The 21,630-nt window shown below is 40.6% G+C and overlaps 1 long non-coding RNA gene across 1 annotated transcript in view; it reads left to right on the top strand.

Annotated features, from left to right (window-relative positions):
- The window catches only part of LOC306798098, a 43,864-nt gene that overhangs the window by 742 nt on the left and 21,492 nt on the right, over positions 1-21,630 (top strand). The gene's annotated exons all lie outside the window — the stretch shown is intronic.

The following is a 21,630-nucleotide window of genomic DNA, read 5'->3' on the forward strand; positions in this document are numbered from 1 at the left end:
GCTCTATCTGAATTGTTCTGGAGAGTTTTCTCAGTTAACAGTGTGTCAGCTGTGAGTCAGTATTGTATTGCATTATATATTATATTATATTACATCATATCATATATCATATAATATTTAATATTGTGTGTAATATTGTGGTGGGCAGTGGTGATTTTCATGTAGAAGGGTACAGCATATTCCTCACATGACCTAATATATCCAATTTTAAAGCCTTTGACAGCAATAAAATCAAGAATCAATAAAAACATTACATATGTATATGCATATATATATTTATAATATGCAATATATAGCATATTTTGCATTAAACATACAACCAGGATTATATAAAGTAAGAACAAAAGGCATCAGATATTTTATTTGTTTGCTGCACCCTTTGCAAAGAAGTTATCCATGCCATCTACTCATAAATATTGGAAAGATTACTTCCCACTGTGTCTGGTTTTCCTAAGGAAGTTAAAAAGGAGTATGAACCCATGACCTACAGCCATGCTGAGCCAGTTACCAGAAATAAAGGATAGCAAGCAAAAACTATCATTTTAATTTGGTTTGGATGTGCAAGTGGTGAAGCAGACACTTATGGTAGGGGAGATACAGAAACATCCAAGTTCAAATCCCCTCTGCCTAGTCAACAGCCAGAAGTGCCAGGCCCTCTACTATGCAGAAAACAAGCTTAAAAGCCATGTCAGCCAAGTGCTGGCACAGAGTATCCTCCAGCTAATAAATCCTAGGCTGCACAGTGTGTGGAACTTACTGGTTTGGGTCTCTTCACTACAGTAAATTTCCTGGGATGAGCACACCCTGAGCAGATGGCTGTAACTACTGCTGTCTCAAGGTACACTTAAGGTTATATTTGTCTAGACAACATCATTGGCTAATATCTCAATCCATTTTTAAATTGGAAAATAGTCTGTATTTTCATGAAATAGTATTATTTATTCCAGTTTCTCTAGCTATTTTTTTTTTAATTGGCAATACAGAAAAAACCCCTGAACATACATATCTTCTAATTTCAGTATATGTATGTTTTCATTTTTTGTGGAGTAAATCTTTATGTCTGCTACTCCATACTCATACAACTACAGCTGGGAGCAGAACTTTGCTCTAATTTAGGCTGGATCTCAAGGGCATTCATGTGTTGTAACCAGTTCTGCTGATTTCAGAGTCAGACTTAGCATTCATTATTCCTAAAGGTTTCCTCAGAAATTCAATGAGTACTGAGAAATCTCAGCTTTCATTTAAGTCAAAACTAAGAGATTTTAGACACATCACTGTAAAGTCCAAAGCATAAGAATTCTCAATTAATTAAAAAAGGAAAAAGAAAAACTCAACATGGTTATTCTTTAAGACAATGTGGTTTTAAATCACATAACTTTGTGCCTGATGGTGGTGTGTTTTCCGTTCTTGATTTGTCACCTATGCACTCTTCATTGCTCTTTGTATAGCATTAATCAAGTATTCAGACATGGTAATAAGCCACAAAAGAGTCATGGCAGAATTTACAAACACAGGATAGTGTCCCCTCTCCTCAGTGGTGTTCATCTGTCCCAGCTCACCCAAAAGGTTGATGGTATTAAGAGGAAACTTATAAAATGACTTCTGATGGGAGAAGATGAAAGGCAAGCTCCATGTATGTAGAGCATAGGTTTGTAACAAATGGCTTCCCAAAACAGCAATGAATGGGGAGCCTCAGGTCAGGGTTTATCTCAGAAAATTGTCATCTCCTTTCTCAGTCTCAGACAAGACATGCCAGACTAAATAAGAGCAGAAGATTCAGCTGTCTGCTGAACTTCAAAGGGGTGCTGTCTGGTGAAGTTTGTGATGTATTGATTCACAGCTGTAGTGAGATCTTGCCGTACTCTCACGCTTCTCCAGGGTCCCAAAAGAGCAGCATTCTGAGCTCCACCAAATCATGTTTGATGACTAAATTCTCAGTCTGTAAACATGAATGCACAGTGACTTGAGGGATATACCTTGGATTCTTGTTTTCTTCCTTGCAGTGTCATTTGTGGACAAGGCTAGGTTTGCATATTAACAGTGTCCATTTGCATTTCATTTTTGTGGCTACATTTTGCCTATAATGAGCCAAAACCAAACTCTGGAAAAAATGCCGATGTAAGTCTGCCCATTCAACTTCTTCCTCTTCTCTAACTTAGCTTTTTTAATGCCTGGAGAATTGTTTATTTGTTTTAGAAAGTGAAAACCATATACAAACTTGCTGTTCCCAGAAATCACTTTAAAATTCCAAATGGCACAAGTTCATACAAAGGGCAATGCTCCATTAGGAGCACTTAGGAGGTGCATGTAATTGGGAGGTGGGAATCTGTCTTTCACTGGTGCAGTACTATGGTAGGAGAAGTCTACTCATGCCAGTTGTTTTCATGCAGAGGGAAACTGGAGCTGTGTAGTGATCGGTCAGGTGCAGAGGTTTGGTTCACATTCAGGTATGAAATTCTTAGGAGTTATTGTGGGAGTTGCCCCTGTATTTGTGAGGGAAGATTTTCCAAGAACCAATCAGTGTAATACTCGTGCACCAAACCAAGTTCATAGACACAGCCTCTGAAATACTGAGTATCTAGACAAACAGCAAGGACTGGACAATCTGATGCCATCTCCTTGTCTGAAATATTTTTCTTAGTCCTGCGCATCCTCTTCACACAGAAAATAAATGTCAATATTTTGCTAAAAAAGTAAGATTAGGAACACTGCAATTTTATCTGGGTCATTCCTATAAATAGGAAAACTGAGGAAATTGCTTCAGTGACAGAATCTTCTATAAGATTTCTCAGATCTGTTCACTCAAGGATTTTCAACATGTTCCCCTTTCTTTCCTAACTGCCATTTACCATTCTCACATACACAATACAGTTCTCAGCATTTATGTCTTCTCTCATTTCTCTCTTTTCTCTGTCCTTCCCCTTTGGGATCATGCTTCTGTGGCTGATTGTGTTTCACCTTTTCCAATTCAATCTCTCCCTCTCTCACATCAAGCTAAATGCAAATTCCATACCTCTGTCACCAGCTGTTGCCTGGCCTGTCCCTTCCTCACCTTGCTACCAGCCCTGCCTTCTCTCCAGCCTCACACTCTTCATACATCTGGTGATACATACATTCTTAACACCTTCATCATCACCATGTTACTCTTCTGTATTGTTTCATGAGACTCAGCTTCTATTCTACAGTGATCTGGCACTGTTGAACTCAACATGACCTGACACCTTCAGTTTCTGGCTATGCTACACACCTAGGCCTGCCTGATAGTCCTGCTGCTCTTCTCTTCTCCCATACTCTCCAGGCTGTAATAATCAGCCTCTCCTCTTCCATTTCATCTCCCTCCAGTTTTCCCCACTATCTGACTCCTTATCTGTCCTTCTCAATGTCTGTCATCACTGACTAACCAGGTCCTTCCTCTGTGGTTTGCCTTGCAGTAGAAATGAGAACTTTCATTTTTTTATTTCATGCTACCCTTTGCATTAGGTATTTAGTGTTAGGAAACTCTCTATAACCAATCACAAAAATCTGTTCTTCAGATTCCCATGCACAATTACATTTTCAGAAAACTTGACAAAAGCTAAGCTGTCTATATGCTGAGGCAAGTGTCTGAAATATGTTGGGTTACTGGACCTACTATTTTGGATGTAACCATTTTTTGCCTCTTAGTTTTCATTTGCTTTGTAAACCCACACAGACACTTTCCCCCCCCTCAGTTATATTGCTTCACACTAAGGAGAGTTGATCTTTTTCTTGGGTTTTCAATTTTCATGGCAAAGATCACTTTTGAAGGATGATACTGAATTATGTTTTAGCAACTTAACAGCAATTTAACTGTTGCTGCACTAGTTGTGTGACTATCCCTAAACCAGAATTGAGGTGAAATTTATCAGGTCCTTTGTTCAGCTCTCTAGCTCATAGCCAGCAACCCAGTGGGATTCCTACAGCACAGGAATTCTGCTGTTTTTTGACATTATGGCCTTCTACAGGCAGAGAGCACAGAGAAGACAAGCCAGGTGGTTTTAAGTGGAAGAGTATGGGTACTGGGAGTTATTTTGTTGTCATAGTATGCAGCAGTTTTTGGTTCAATTTAACATGAGATGGGCAACCTGCCGTGTTGATACAGCCACAGCAGCACTGTGAGAATGAAAAAGTACTTGTCCCTGATGTGATATAGCCTCAGAATCTTTCATTTTCTATTGCCAGAATAGCTCTAATGAACATATGAATGCAACTTCAGCTGCCCCAGATTTAGATAGATAACAGTTTTAGTGTTAGTGAGCCTCAGGCAGACTTCCATAACATTTGGCACCCAGCAGGAGACACAGAGGAACAGAAACTTGATTTCTTCTGAGAAATTTACATCTTTTCTCTGTGCTCTGGACTGGAAAAGCATCTAATATTAAGAAACACGCTTTATACTTACTTCTGGTAGCCCAAGCTGTCAGAATTTCTCTTGATTTAGTTTTACTGTTTATGTCTTTAACTAAGAACAGATATAGAAGTGGAATTGAAAGGACTTTAGTGTCCCCCACACGTTTTAAGAGAGGCAGGAGCGATATGAGTTTCTTCACCATTTGACAGTGTAAAGTCCTGTTCTGTCTATGTTCTGTCCCTTGCCTCAGGGTTGGAGCTACCTCTGTTTCACAAATTTTGCAAAAAATATAGCTTTTACCAAGCTGAAAAACAAATATTTAACTCTTGCTTTGAAGATTGCATGCACCAGGAATGCCTATAAATTAAAATTCCTGAGAGGCAGGCAATGCAGAAAGATCAAGATCCAGCACACACCAGAGAATCACAGAACAGTTTGGGCTGGGAGGTACCTTAAGATCATGTACTTCCAACCCTCCTGCCATGGGGGACACCTGTCTAGACAGGTTGCTTAAAGCCCCATCCAACTTGGACTTGAGCACTTTTCAGAGACAGAGCATCCATAACTTCTCCAGGCACTGTTCCACCTGTTTACTACCCTCTGGGTACAGAATTTCTTCCTAATATCAAATCTAAAAGTACTCTTGTTCAGTTAGTAGCTATTCCTCCCATCCTGACACACATGCCCTTGTAAAAGTCCCTCTCCAGCTCTCTTGTAGCACCTACACATCCCCAGGAACCCATCAAAAAATGAGGCAGCTAGCCCTAGTTAAGCTGTGATAGACTTGTGTTGAGAGGTTCTTCCACTTGGAGGATGTGATAGGAGGATTTTTGTCACATCTTGGGTTGTGGTAAGAGGCTACTTTATTTTCTGTGCCTGTACACTGCAAACTAGTCCTAACACTGAAGCTGAAGAAATGGCAACATGAACTGCTAGAATAGAAAAAAATTGTCCCTGTAGTGCTCCTCTGGACCGTTTTGCAGTAGCACTAAGCACCATCAAATGTTTTGGAGATATGTAGGAGGATGCTAGTAAGTAGCAATTAATTTTGACAGCTGAGCCTCAGAAAAAGAGCAGCTCCCAGCCTACAACATTTCAAATTTTCTGAACAGCTTTGTGGGGATCTTGTTCAAGAAGGCTTGGAGCTAAGGCAAATTGAAGATTCTGATCTTCCCCAGCTTTTTTTTTTTTTTTCTTTTTTCCCTGGGAGAGGCCTACTCCCAGTCAGCTAGCAGTTGGTTATTTTTTTGAGGAAGGAATGTCTCAGCATAATGCAAAAGGAAATATCTGTGCTGGCCTCTCCTGTAGCTTTACTGGGAGCAAAAAAATGACTAATCTTCTGGATCACCAAACAGTGATTTCTGGAAACTGCATTTACTTCATATGTCAGGCAAATTGAAGTTCCACAGCTCAGCTGCATTTGGATTCAGGACTGAATCACCACACGACACAGTATCTCAGTGCAACTGCTTGCCTGTTATAAAGATTCAAATTCATTATTGGATATTGACCTGGCTGAACTCCCATGCAATTGAAATTCCAATTCACTGCTCTCTTGTGACCATTCTCTGGTACAAAGCACACATGCACACGTGCCCCTACACTGGCTCTTGCCTTACTCATGGCTTGAAATATGTGATACTCGGATCTTGCATTTTTTCTTCCTCATCTAGTAGCTCCCATTCTGCACAAGCCAAATCCCCTTCCAAGTGCAATATTATTTATTGGCTTATGATCTATTAAATAAGCTCAGGAAGTCACCATTAGTAGATTTCAGAGTCTCTACTGTCAACAGTGTGATTTGTTCTCCTGTTGGGAGAGGAAGAGCAGGGAAGCTGGAAGGAAACCACCTGAACCTTCATGTTTCAGTGCCCCCCCCCAAAAAAAATCCCCTGTTATTTCATGTGATAAAAGTACTGATTTGCAGTTTCCTCTAGTCAGAGAGTTTTTTACTCTAGATCAGAAGTCTAACTGAGGTTAAGAGTCTTTGGATTAACCGTTTTGCTAACATTTTTTGAAAGAGGTGCTGGATAAAATGGGGCAAGAAAACAAGGCAGGAGCTTCAACAAAACAAAGTAACAAGCACATGACTTTAATTGCAGTTGGTGCCCTTGCTTTTCATGTGTATGCATACCAAGCCCCCAACACTACACGTGCTGATTCCACCCCAGTACTGTATCTCCAGTTCTCAGTAATTTCATCTGGAGTTTCAGGTGCCTCTGAAAAGTCCTGCAGCCACCTCTGCTGCTGCTGGGGCCAGACATGTGATGTGCTGCCTCCTCAGCTATGAATACTCAACAGGGTTATAGTTCCAGCCTCCAACCAGAACTGCCACCTGTGAGCACTGGATGACTGGAGACAGAAAGTCCTTGGCAGGAGCTAAGCCTTAATGAGCTTAAAATGCATTGAGGAGCTTGGCAAATACAAAGCCAGACCACAGAATAAGTAGTTGCAGAAAATTTCCAGTGCAAAATGCTTACATGACAATTGTTTACATTATCTGGATGGTTTTAATTACATGGGAGTTCAGACCAGTTGCTTAAGTTTTCCCAAGGGTAATTAGTCACCCTGTGAATTTGCATATTTTCCACTGCTGTATTGAGGCAAATCAGTCATACTTATCAGAAGACTGACCTGGCAATCTCTGTTCTTGGCAGATTATAGTCTGACTTTCATCATGACAGTATCAAATGTATCAGCAAATGTTCCACTGCAGGGCTGCAGCAGCCAAACTTTGGGGAGATGGCCGGGTTCCTTGTTTTAAATGTAAGAAATTTCAAGCACAGACAGAATGAAGAGGACATTTTTTTTTATAGCCTCTACTCATGACAAATGCAGTGCTTGTCAACATCTTACAAATATATTAATATTCTACCCTCTGCCACATGTTACATTGACTATGCTTTTAGTTATGCTGAGATTTACTAAATGGAAATAGATTAATTCCCAAGAACATTTTTCATTTTAGATAGCTCATTTGATGGTATTTTATCAGCTGTGTTGTTTTGCTTGGTCATATGAGGCATGGACATATCGATAGCTGAGACTGGCAGCAATTTTTATTTAAAAATCAAAATCATAGTAGACATACAAAAAATACCAAATACTATCAATATGTAAGAAATTACATATTTATCTATTTTTACAGATTTCACAGTAGAAATAATTGGGTTTTTTTTCAAATCAGTTTGTAAATGGCAGCATTTTTTGAGATTCTCATAATGTTGCATTTCCCTCACATCTCTCACTGGTTTTATATCTATTATCAGAGGAAGGGTAGCTTCCACTAGAGAAAAAGGGATAATGGCCATAAATCACACTAAATGTAAAATGAAATAGATATTTAAATAAATAAATCACATTTTTTCAGAAGTACCTAACATTATACTCACTAAAGTGAAAAATTGTAACATGACAACTGACATTATTCAAGTGCCATCCAGCTTGGTTAAATAGGTTATCCTTGAGCCTGTGTATACTTGTATTATGAAGTGTAGTGGAAGCTAGACAAAGTAGAATATTTTGCATCTTTTAAATTACTTTTATTAATATTGAAGTTGAAATCTCTGAATATTCGGAATAGGCCAGTCCTAAATTTTTAGATACATAAGGAAAAGGGCAGTTAATGAGTGGCAGACATACTTTCAGATATCCTTGTTTTATGAAGCAGGTCTGAATCTGTTACAATATAATAGCTTACAGATGTATATATACAGACACATATATATAAACACAGAATGTCTCCAATAAAAACCATATAGCAAGCTTAGGCAGATTGTTTTCCATTGTTTTCCATGTGAAAACAAAATGATAAATCTTTCTTTTCTTGACATCTATGTGTTTGCTTTACCATGAAGCTAACCATCTAGATCAGTTACTATTTTCCCTGGCCCATTTTTAAGCTCATGTTATCTAGAAAATCAGGTGCCACAACCAGAATAGTTTCTTTACTCTGAAATTTAGGGAAAAGTATTGATTCTTAGGGAAAAGAACACATGACCAGATTGTCTTCTGCTAATATCCTGCAGCAGGTAGAGGGGTATCTTTAGGATGCTGGTGCCTGCTGACACCTTGGGGCACACGCCAGCAGCCCATTTGTCTTGTGCAGGGGACAGAACTGAGGAGGGGCTCATATTGCACACGCCATGTTTATGATAAAGATATCCTCTCTGTAGAGTACAGGAGTTGTTAACTACTGCCCTCCAAATGTTTCACATGTTCACACCATCTCCTACAATACAAGGAGCAGGACAGAGAGCTGGCCTGCAGCAAGAGCCACTTCTCCATGCTCTTCTGCAGGGTCCAGCTGATCTTGCAGGAATTCCTGGCTGAGCCAGGCTTTATTTCCTTCAGACCATTTGAGCACTTCCAAGACCTTGGCTCTTTTCCTGCCTGCCACGTTTCTTACCAGAGTGCTTATGAAGCACACAGCAGAATGTCTTGCTTGTTGCCTTTTGCTGTTCCTCATATTTCACAGTGATTGATGTAAACTAGAGGAGCTGCAATGATGAACAACAGCAAGAAAGCCAAGGGGGATTCACTTCTTTTCTCACTTGGAATAGAAGCATCTGGATATGCACAGCCAACTGTTAAGGGAAATGAGCAAAATTCAGTAAATTGTGAATATACATGTGTGTAAATCCATTTTTATATACAGTTATTCCTTGCTTTCTGACATAATATCTACACTTGCTTTAGATTCAAAGAATATATAACAAGAAGAAAGATCCTGCAGTTTTCTGGGGTTGGCATGGAAATTAATGACATTGAAAGGATGTGGCAAGGTTAGGGAGGAGGCAACTCAGAAGTAGAACTTCATCAAATTAATGGGATGCTGTAGAGGCAGAACCTTCATTGTAACTACAAGCTGTCACTAATGGTTAGATGCTTAAATAGATGATCAAATTTTTAAATTCAATTTCTTTAAATTTTTTATTATGTACCAATTTCACAAAAAGAAAACCATTGTTTACTGCAGGTACCCTTTTGTGAATCGTCAAAAGCCAGTGGAAATGTACTCACATTGAAACCCCAAAAATATTAAATTAGTAATAGAGACCTACACAGTAAAGTTCTTAGCACGCCATACCTTCTGTCCTTGTTATTTAACCAGAGACCTTTCACAGCTTGTGACAAAAAATAATTTCTCCTCTTTAAAATAAATCAAGGATGCCTGTTTTATTTTTTGATGTGCTTTGTGAAATAAGAAGTTTTAATGAAGGTTTCAAGAGTTACCCAGAGTACTTTGGAGTTTCAGTCTTCTAGTACAGCTGGAAAAATTACCATAATTTTATTTCCTACCTTACCAGAGAACTAGGCTGGCTTCTGCTACAGTTCATGAATAATTTTTTTAGAGCTGGGTACAAGCTACCTGTGGCTGTAGAAGCTGCCCAGAGGGGTACCTGCCCTAGAGGGGTGCCCTACTCTACACACAACAGGGTCAGCTTGGCCCAGTGGCTGCCACAGCCCATCTCAGGTCAGTCACTAGTGATAGCTTGGTCAGGATGCCCAAGTCACCAGGCCTTTTCTCCTCCACCTTTCTCTGTACACAGGTCTAGGGGGTTGACTGGATGCCAGACATCCACCAAAGCCACTCTATCACTCCCCTCCACAGCTGAACAGGGGAGCAAAAGTATGACGAAGGTTTATGAGTTGAAATAAGAAACAGGATGTTGGGTTTTTCTGGGATATTTTTTCTCTTATATTTACATATGTCTATGTACACAAACAACAGGATGGGAATGCTGGAGCATTCTGTCTATTTCCCACACTAGGAGAGATCACACACCAAATACCATCACAGGCAAAACAGATTCAACTTGGTGATAATAATTGAATTTATTACAAACAAGATCAGAGCAGGATTATGAGAAGAAAAACAGACCTTGAAAACACTTTCACCCCACCCCTCCCTCCTTCTCAGCTCTACCTCCTCCCCACCTGCAGTGCCAGCACGTGGGGATTGGGGGTTAGGGTCAGTTCATCACACAACTGCTTCACAGTTCTCCAAGAACTTCTCTATCCTTTGAGAAACCATTCTCCACAAACTGCTCCAATGTGGCCACTCTTCCACAGGGTAGAGTCCTTTGAGGACAGCCTGCTCCAGTGTAGGCTCCCCACAGGGTGACAAGTCCAACCAGGAAACCTGCTCCAGCATGGGCCCCTCTCTCCATGGGCCTGCAGCTCCCTGCCAGGACCCTGCTCCAGCTCATTTCCCACAGGTTCACAGCCTCCTCTCAGGCATCCACTGCTCCAGCTGGACTCCTCCAGGGGTTGCAGGTGGATCTCCCAATCCCTGTGATCCTCCAGGGGCTGCAGGTAAATCTCCCCATCCCTGTGATCCTCCAGGGGCTGCAGGTGAATCCATCCCTGTGATCCTCCAGAGGCACCAGGTGGATATCCCCATCCCTGTGATCCTGCAGGGGCACAGCTGCTTCACCCTGGTCTTCACCACAGACTGCCAAGGAATCTCAGCTCCCCCTCCTTCTCCACCGACCTTGGGGTCTGAACAGTTGTTCCTCTCCCATATTCTCACTGCTCTTCACTGGCTGCTATTACATTTGCCCAATAATCTTTTGTAAATTTCTTTTTCTTAGATCTCTTATCCCAAAAGTGTCCCCACAATTTCTGATTGGCCCAGCCTTTGCCAGAAGCACATCCATCCTGGAGCCACCTGGGATTTGCTCTGCTGACATGGAGGAAGCTTCTGGCAGCTTCTGGCAGCTTCTCACAGAAGCCATCCTGTAGCCCCCCCTGCTACCAGAGCTTGGCCATGTAAACCCAACACAACAGGTTGTAAATTCATTGTCCTTCTGTTCTGCTTGTACAGCAGCAAACACAGCTAAATCCACATTTGCAGATACAATAACTACAACCTAAATAATGGCAATTCCATACAAATAAAAGTTTAGATGTTCTGCAAGTATGTTGATAGTAGAAAAAAAAATCAGTGATAGATCACATTAAGCTGAGAAATGATTCAATTTTCATAGAACATGTAGAAAATGCTTTTTCCACAAGGCATCCAGCTCTACTCAGAAATAAGATTTGTTCTAGTGGCAGTTAAATTGCACATGGTTGCAGTTCACTGTCTCCTGGTGAATGAATGTGATAAGGATATCTCCATCTGCACAAAACAGAAATTCGCTGGTATTTAACCCAACCCAAACCCAGCCCTTCAAAGAATTCACAATATCTAGTTAGGAACATGGATATAGGAATAATTTTTAACAAACCCAGGAGAGTCACAAAGCTTTTGCAAAGATTCCTTCCAATTGACAAAGCCAAATCAACTGCCACTAGGACAGAGAAGGGTTTATGGGTGTAGTTCTTTGGTTAATCTGTGCCAACAAACAATTTGAAACGTGGTAACAGCCCAAGACTAAAGAGCAGTTTATTTGTGAACATATTTCCCCTGAACATGATATAAAGAATTATTCTTCCTGTCTAATGTCACCCAAATTAAAGGAATGGTATTTTGTCTCTTTGTTTAAACCACTAATAAATACAGAATAGTAATAAATTCATGCATAACCCAAGAGCTGCAAAAGGCACTTCAAAAAATTTCTAGTGGCTGCTCCCCCTCCTCCTTCTTGAGTTAATGTCACCTGCCTCAAACCTGCATGAGGAAAAGGATAGGGGTGTAGCCTCCTGAAAGATCTTGTTTTGCTGAAGTTGGCATGGGAGCACTGGGCAAGAGTTCAACCCCAGGTATCAGTTTAGGATTACGTAAGGTCAATTCTCTTCATTGTTTCTGCTGATCTTTAGGCTATTAGAAAAGAGTCAGTGTGACTTGATTCCTTTGAATGGAAAAGAGCACAATGGTTCCATGATGGAAATGGTTGTGCTGATTAGGAAAGCAGTTTTCCATCACGAAAGCAAACGTGTGGCCACACTTCCATGCAAGTATGGAAGGTCATGTGGTTACTTTTTCTTTTCATGCAGCCAAAACAATGCCCTCAACTCTTGCTTGACATGGAGGATTTTATGTATGATGTGAACTCCAGAGCTGTTTGAAGAGCAGGGCTTTGGGAAAGTCATCAAAAGCTGTCTGTTTTCCATTGGATTTTGCCTTGAAGATTACTGACATTTTAAAAGAATTCTATTCATTTCTGTCTTTTCACCACCTCATACAAGCACATAATCCTTTCCTCCCAGTAGCTGAACGAGATTATCTTAAAATAGTAAAATCTAACCAAGAAAGTAAATGGTTTTGGGAACATTGGTACAGGGGAATCAAGGATCTATCTCAGCTCCTGTTCCTAATGGCATGCTTTCCATCATCTGTAAATCACAATACTCCATGGGGTGATGCTCACAGGCTGTGCTGGAGGAAGAAAAGCCCATTCTTTGGTAGTTTGTACCACAAGCAGGTGAGGAGCATGCAAAGGGTGTTAATGTATGGATGCTACATTGCAGCAGGAGCCATGGCAGGTCATGAAGGGCAGGTCTTACTGTTCTCATCTTTGCTGTCTTTTAAGTCTGTGCAGCTGCCCAAAATGATGTTTCAGTTGAGGTCATCATGATGCTTACTCCTCCTTTCTGACCCATCTTACCTTGCAATGAGTCTAAGTCTCTTTCTCATTTCCCATTATTTATGAAATTTGCAGAAAGTTAAGTATCTTTGCAGCATACCTGCAGTCCAGACAAGACAGATTCAAGTCAGACAGTGATCACAAAAAAAGTTGATGGTGCTTAGTCTAGAGGCACACAGTTATACAGAGTGCTCACGTAAGCTTGTATTTCTCCAGGAAACCAAGCTAAGGCTGAAAAATCCCAAGTGGTTCAGGCTGTTTACACTGAACTTTTTTTTCCTTTTTAATGACATAGCTTCCTAACATCATTTTCTGCTGAGTTAAAACACTGATCAATCGAAAATTAAATACTCAAGGGTTTGTTTTTTTTGGGGGGGAGATACTTTTACCAGTAGAATCAGATCTGCTTCAAAACTAGAAAAACTAGAAGCTGAAATTCTTGGAAAAAACACCCTTTTTTTTTTTTTTCTTTTTTTTTCTGTGTGTGTAACACAACTCTTTGACTTCAGCTGATTGATTCAAATGCAAACTGCTTGCATTAGATCCAACTTCACAAATAGTTTCCATTCTCCCTGAACACATTTTCTGGCAAAACAATTCCTTGCAGCTCTGTTGGCTCCAAACATTTCAGTTTGGAGCACCACTCCAAACATCACTCTCAAAAGCAAAGTGTATGAGGACATAATATAAATGACAACTAAACACAAAGAATGAACAAAGCTGCATAAAGTTGTGGATGGAGTAAGGAATCTTGAATTAGTTTTAATTTAAATTCATTTGGATTGGAGAACTTAGGAAGGGTGGTTCTTATGTGCTTTCATGAGTGGGACAATGAATTATTTATTTGAGGACTAAGAGAGTTTTTCCTCCCTGCTTTTTCCACAGTTGTATTCTGCCCAGAAGTAACTGAGACTGAGAAATTGCCATGTGTTTGATTTCTGACGACAGCCATAGAGACTAACTTCTGTCTCCTTGAGTCCTGCTGCACTGATGAGGCTTGGTGGTGCCAGCAGGGCACCAGGAGCTCCTCACTGGTCCCATGCAGCCCATGCAGCAGGCCACAGGGAAATCCCAGTGCACTGGGGAAGGTGAGCCTGCTGCCCTCCAGACTCACCCCTTACTGCCCAGCTCTGTGTGTGCTGTGCACAATGGGCTGTGGACATTGGGCCACTTCAGGGCTGGAAGTCAGAAACTTGTAAATCCTCACAGGGGATGCAAGAGCCACACTGTACTCCCATCTTTTGGGGAGGGATTACAGCAATGCAAGTTTTATCTCTCCTAGTCACACTTGCACAGACAGTTCAACATCTCTGAGAACTTGCTAGACCCAAAGATCAGCTGAAGCATGTAAATCTTCTCCATGTGACTGCTGTTTGGCAAACCTTCCTTCAATTCAATTATAAATTACAGTGCAGGAGCAGGAAACGAAAAAACAAGCTCCAAAGTATTTAGCAAAGAGCCAAGTCTGGTCTTTACATAATAACCATGACTTGTTTTTGGAAAATACTTGAAAGCAAAGGTTGGACAAATCAAAGAACAGCAGGAGTATGCTTTCTTTTGCCCTGTTCATTCTAATATGCAACTTTCTGACCAAACACTGCTAGAACTGGCTCTTACTGGCATCAACAGGTAATTAACTGACGAGTATACGCACTTATGAGATGAATTTCTAATCCTTCAAAAAAATAGCACTATTGCCTTGCTTCCAAACAAAGGATGAGAGAGACTTAGAGAAACTGCAGTGCACTCATTAACTAAGAGGATTAGAAATCCTAAGGTACAGGCAAGCTTGAATAACATTTTTTTACAATATTTTATTTGATTTGATAAGCCATGTCAGCTAGAAAAACATCCCAAATCATAACCAAGCACTAGACAAAGAAAAATAATGCAATTTCCAAAAAAGTATAGGAGTAAAAGTTCAATAGACATTGATAAAGAATGTTTTGGAACCAAGAGTAGAAGCTGTTGAAAACTTTCTGTTAGAAAACCGCTGTGTTAGGAAGTAGTGATTTAAGGAAATCAAAACATTTTACAGGAATGTAAATAACTGTTGGACCCTTTCTCTAAGATTCCATAAACATACTTCAGCAGAATCTGATGGACTTGTGTATGAACAAGGAGTCAAAATGAAACATTCTGACAAAGTAATTTTGCAAGGCACTTTTAATATATTGCCATATTGGGGATAAAAAATAAATTTTGAAATGTTTGTATTTTTCACAGATTAACATAACCCTTTGCAAAGCAGTAGATGAGTAGGTTTGTTAGCAGTCTCTGCCACCCCAAATACTCATTAGAGACTTCTGAAAAATTCTTCATAGAGATAGAGAGGCAGTGAAGAGAGTTTGAAATTTTAGAGTTTACTATGGCATATGGGGAGATTTCTTCAATATGAGGGTGGTGAGGCACTGGGAAGTGTTCAAGGATGGGGCTTTGAGCAACATGGTCTAGTGCGTTTGGAGCTAGATATTCTTTAAGGTCTTTTCCAAGCCAAAGCATTGCATGACTTTATGATACCCTAGTCAACTGCAAAAAGAATACCCATGATTATATGGTCAAGCAACCAATAAGAAACAGCTTGAAACAAAAATGCCATTAATTTTACAACATCAGATCACCAGATTATGCAGACAGACAATCTCTAAGGTAGGCCATATAATATTGTTACTGTGGTTCCAGAACAATTAAGTAGAATTATTGAAACTACATTGTGCTGAGACTACAACTAATTTTACGTGTCCTCCTTTGTTTGTACTTTTCCAGATCATAAGAATGGCTGAATCAAAAGGCAGTGTGACAGTTGTGTCCAAATTTCTGTGTGGTATATACAGATGAGAAATTTGATCTTGAAGGTGTGGAGATCTATGTCTCACTGATGCATGACAGCCTCTTGGGAAGCTGCATGCAAAATATGAACTATTGGATAGGCAGCATGCATAAAATGTAACTTCAAAAAAAATTTTCCCATGGCAAGTTTTCTACTATTTAATTGCACACATTTAATGTAAACTTCATGTATTGCTGTGACATGACATCTGCTTTCATCTCTTAGCCATAATCTCAGAGAATCAGTTCTGCTCCATTTAGGACCAAAATTTGGATTGTACGTGGGGTTGTGCTGACACACAGAGAGTGATGCTATCAAAAGATTTTGGAGTGAGTTTTGCATTGAAGCTCTTTAACCTGCAAAACATCTGAAAATCACTCCTGGTAGCACAGAATTCAGACAGGCTGTTTTATCAGGCTACTAAGGTGACTAGCCATGTATCTGTAGCCTTTCTGTGTCTTCGTCTCCAGCAGTGTAAACTTAGCTTATGCCAGAAGGAAGTCAGAAGCACAAGAATAGCAAAATAGCTCAAAAAATACTGACTTAAAGTCCTACTTGACAAGTTTCAGTTCTGTTGAGACAGCTTTTATCTCCATTACACCCTTTGCAAATAACCTATTTGTCTTAAGCAATACTTAATCCTTTCTCAGTGTATCTGGGGTGGGCACCTGCTTACAGAAGTACATGTAACACCAGTGTGTGCAGGAGGGCCTTTCCAGGGTGTTACAGATTCTCATTAGCCTGTAATTCTGTGTAGTAGGAGGGGATCAGTGAACTAAAGCTTCCTCTTTTGTTCCTAGTCTGCTGCAATGCAAACCCAATAAAAGCACAGTCTGGGAACAACCAGGATAAGTCAGAATGTCAGAAAACCCCACTTGCTTTTTCAGAGAGCCTCAGAAATTTAGTGGTTTAGGGCTTTTACTATGGAGGACATGATACAGAAAGGTCAGACTCGCCTGTAGACACCCTCCTGTTTTTCTACACAGCAGGTATCTTTGTTTCCCTGCCAGAGCACATGGCCTGTCAGAAACAGGGATGCTTGTTTTTTTCAAAAATCATGTCTGTATGATATACAGTTCTGTGGTGAGTGAGTGCATTTAGAGGCATCCTCCTAGTCACCTGACAAAATCACCCCTAAGGTTCTGTATCAAATTATCCTCTACTCCAGAGCTCACTGAAAGCAGCAACACAAAACCAAGAAGCAACACAGTTCATTGTGTTACAGCACTTATAATCAAACTATTGTTCATGCTGTAATTGAGTTCCTGGAAAAGGAGATTTGAAAAAGAGGGTTAAGAGTAGGTTTATAAAACTTAAGCATATACCTAATCTGTCTGGGAAAATTCTTAATGTACTTTGCACATTTTTGAAGCTGTCTGTGACCTTAACATCAGAGCAACAGGCAGAGTCTGGAGGTATGTAATTAATGTTTTCATTTATAAAAGAAAAACTCAGAAAAGTTTATATTTAAAGCTGTCTGTTTCTATGCTAAATGTATGTACAAAGGTATAATGTATGCTATGTGTCTGTATAATAACACAACAGCTAATAAAACAATATTGGTTAGTAATGAGGCTGCCACTTGCCAAAACATCACTGTAAAAATTTCAAGGCCAAGCTTCAAGAGTTCTGCCTGACCTTTCTACCAAGAATATGAAAAGAAATGGGCACTGACCACTTCTACATCACAAAGAACCTTCTTTTCAGCTGACATAAAGCCATAGAAACAGTGGGACTATGGCACTCAGCTATGATGCTGCTTTCTGACACTCTTCTATAGTGACTACAGCTTTATGTTATTTGACCTAGTTGTTTTTTGTATCACTCTCCATCTTTGACAAATGGCTGCTTCCAAATGGCCTTCAAGGCAGTCAGTGAAGAGAGGAGTTACCTACAGTCTCCTAGGAGTTGGTTTCACTGACCTTTGCTCAATGAACTGCCACTTAAAATCTACTAATAGGAAAGTCTGGAAAACTGACCACTTCCTAAAATGCATCTCAATTGTCCATCACTTGCTGGAAAAAGGTGGTGATTCTAAACCAGTGTGATTGATTGAAAGTGGGATATGGCACCAGTCCCCATCTGGCCATACTTCATGATAAACATCACAGCTGTCCTAGGAAGGACTTTTCAACCTGTTGGTGTGCAGGGTATACTCCAAAAATATTTGGAGTCTGGGTCCTCACGAGAGGATGTGGTGGAGAATATACAGGGTGGGATTTAGCTGAGCAGGGACTGGAGTGTAGAGTTGGGATTCCTATATGAAGTGGTGATAGCTACCAAATCATTGCAGATGTTTTGAATATCTAATACTCTTGCCTCTGGCTTTCTATTAGGATTGAGTGTTACGTTGTCTTCAACTTTTCCCAAAACCCATAGGAACAAAACTACCTTTGAGTAGTCAGTCATCTTCCAAGCATGATGTGAATTCTCCCAAGGGTTCAAAAGCTATGATGACGTGAAATTGTACTCAAAGTTCAATCTCATGGACTTTTTCCTTAGAAAACCAGACTAGCAAGCCTGTCCAGGAGCTTAGGTACTTTCAGGATTTGACAGGAGGTAAGCAGTAGTTCTGAACTTTACTTAAATATTTATTCAAGTACTTCCTTTTCTAATGTGTACTTGACTACTACGTCAGTCCCTTCTTCAGTCATATTCTTGAATATCTTGGCTTTTATTTATCCATTGTAGTAACATGCAAGTCCATGACACAAAGCCTGGCCCACTAAGGAACAGCAGACAAGCTTCTGCTTGCAGCAAGGTAAACCTTTTATCACACTGCTGAGCCAGGAGGGCTGGAGCTGAACGGTGGTGGAGTATGGAGGAGGAAATGGCTGAAGAAAGCGCAGGGGATACAAAAACCCCTTCTTTTGTGCTCATTCTATAGCAAGAAAAACAGCTGAGAGTGAGCTTTTCTTCTTCCTCACAAGCTAGAGAGTGAAGAGCAGTTTGGTATCCTACAGTTTTGTGTCTGCTGAAGCAGAATGCTGCACATTTCACTCTCTTTTCCCGTTTCTTCCCCTCCTCCTCTCCCTGCACTCTGCCCCAGGCTTTTTGCTGTTCCAGACCTTCTGAGGTTTGACCTGGGAGTTCAGAGGGAGTTTCAGGACAGATCAGCAACAGCTTTCTGCATCATAGCAGATCTAGAGTAGCATAAAAATTCCTTCAAAGTGTGAAGTCAAATGTTAAGCCAGCAAGATGAGAAAGAAGGCATTGATGTGCCGTCTGCTTTTTTGTTGTTTTCGGCTATTATTTCAGTCTAATTCATTGTATAAAAGGAGAGACTATGGCAATAATTTATACAGCTCACCATTGCAGAAATGATCCCCATGCAATTTTATATTCTCAGCACATCTGGATGAGTTGCGAGTGAAATCAGTCATTTTGAAAAATTACTACAATTTTCATTAATTTTGCAGTAATTTTTGAGTCATCCAGTTAGCATAATAAGTAAAAATAACAGACTTTCAGTGAACTGAACACACTTCTTGCTGATTTTTATCCAGTTATTGCATGAAACTCCTAAAAATTTCAAGCAGCTCCTGCAACACTCGGATTACTATTCCCATAATGCCATGAAACCTGACATTATTATGCTTTCATGGAGAAAAGTGACTGTCCCAGAAAGGGTCCCAGACCAGGCATGACTCAGGTGTCAGCCCCTATGGTCTGAGCCTGGTCTCTGTGCAAGGCTTCTCAGGCATTTTCCCAGTGGAGAACAGTGCTGTGTAAAATGTCACTATACACTTGGCACACAGAAGGAGAAAACAAACAGATGCAAACATTCAAAAGGAAGTCAAAGTGTAACAGACGGAGTCACCGTAGTCTAAGTGGGAAAGATAAGCACTGGCTCCCCTTCAATTGCCTGTCAACAGGACTGCTCATATCTCCAGCACTTGGCCTGGGGAGTGGTTTTTCCCTCTGCAGTATCTGCCCCCCTGCATGTGCTGCTTCCCACACGTGCTGGGCACTCTGCTCCTTATCCTTGGCTTGGGGACGTGCTCCCTTTGCTTGCCTCCTGAAATCCTCCTGCTGGCCCTTTTCTCCCACCTGTCTCTGCCTTTATAGTTATTTCTTTCAACTTGTTTATGAGTTGAAAACAAAAATTATAATCTCTGTCACACGATCCTGTATCTTCTAGGTTAGTTTTCACATGATGTGGTTCTTCTGCAGGTTAAGAACTCTCCACCCACTTCTGCCACAGTCCTCCACCTTTCCCTATCTTTCCTTACGTCATTCAAGCTATGGAGACAAGAGGGTCAGATTATAATTCTTACTTTCTCTTTCAACAGGATTTAAACTGTTTACACATCTTTCTTGGACCAATAATTCATGTATATGAAACTTACATATATATATTTATATATTAATTAAAGTTCAATGATAACTTTCATTAGACTGTTGTGCACTCTCTAGCTTCTTCCACATCCCCAGATTTCCATTCTCTGAATTTGGAAGGGGTCAAGACTCTCTGGCTGGGGAGACTCTCTGGAGGGGGCTGGTGATGGGTGCCCTTGTTGTGTGTTGTTATTGCCTTGGGGAAGTTTCAATGTGCCCAGCCCATCACCTGCCCACTCTGACACTTGCAGACCTCACACAGTGCTGGCATCCCAGCCTGACTGCTGGGGGCTCAGGCAGCTCCAGCAACAGGCACAGCTCCCACAAAGGAGAAACAGGAGGGAACTGCCTCTTCCCAGTGAGATGATGCCTCCATGCCATGCCTCTGTGCATCCTGGCTCACATCCTGGGGCTGGAGGAGGACAGAGGCTTTCCCCACTGCTGCAATTTCCCAGTGGCTCTGAAGCCACTGGAAAGAAGGTGCAGGGCTGCCCTGGGGTGGGGGAGGGAGATGCAAGTTGGGTTCTGGTACTCAGCTGAGTTGTAGCAGATAATGGAGAAGGTTTTAAAGCTTTCCTCAAATCCTCTCCTTGGGGAAATCTAAATATGAGTGTAGTTCATCTGTGCCTACACATTCAGACTTCATAGCAGCATGCACCAAGTCCTGAGAGCTAATTGTATACAGCTATCTCTGTTGATTAGCTAGGCTGCTCTCTGAATTTGAAAGGTAACCATTCAAGTGAGTGGCTGGATCTATTACAGATGCTCCTGCTCCACATGCCAGCAGTTTTCCTTGAGGGCTTCATGTAGTTCTGGCAGTGTGCAAAAGAGAGATGCAGCAGATCAGCAGGTTCTTTGTTTACCTTTTTTCCCCTTTTCACCTTGGCTATTTCCTTTTTAACATTTTATGATCAAGTAATTAGTGTTGACATAGTTGCAATGAATCTCTAGCTGCAGTTTGCTTAATTGAAAGAACTCTATTTAATCTCAAGGCCAATCCAGAGCAATACACTAACAATCTCTCCAGAGATGAGGATGCATGTTGTTTTATTTATCCTCTAACACTACTTCACTTTTCATATATTGTTTCGTGCATCAGGTATGGTAACTAATTTATTTGTCTATCTGAACAGTAGAGAAACCTGGAGAAAAAAAACTGTATTTTCTTTTATGTGACAGCTAGTTCTGAAAGCAATAAAATCATGTATTGATAAAAATTAGGGGGAGCAAATAACATTTTTAGTGATATTTTGGAAGTCTCCCAGGCACCCTGCCCTGCAGAGGTAGTGACTTGCATCAGGGGCCCATTATGGGCCCCATTATAGGATCTGTTCAGAGCACCACCCCCATAGAGCTGAGTACCAGTCACTTCTCCTGGAAGGGTCAGTAGTTATTTCAGCTTTAATAACCAAAATATTAAAAAACCAGAGAGAGGTAGACTTTTGAAATGAGGACCCATGACACTATATGTAGGCAGCAAAAACCTCAGTGGCTTTTGATCCCTTTTTTCAATTCTTCTTCTATTGTCCTTTTCTATTTCTGAATATTGCTTGTCTTGA

This window comes from Erithacus rubecula (assembly GCF_903797595.1).
Source record: "Erithacus rubecula genome assembly, chromosome: 2".
Taxonomy (NCBI): domain Eukaryota; kingdom Metazoa; phylum Chordata; class Aves; order Passeriformes; family Muscicapidae; genus Erithacus; species Erithacus rubecula.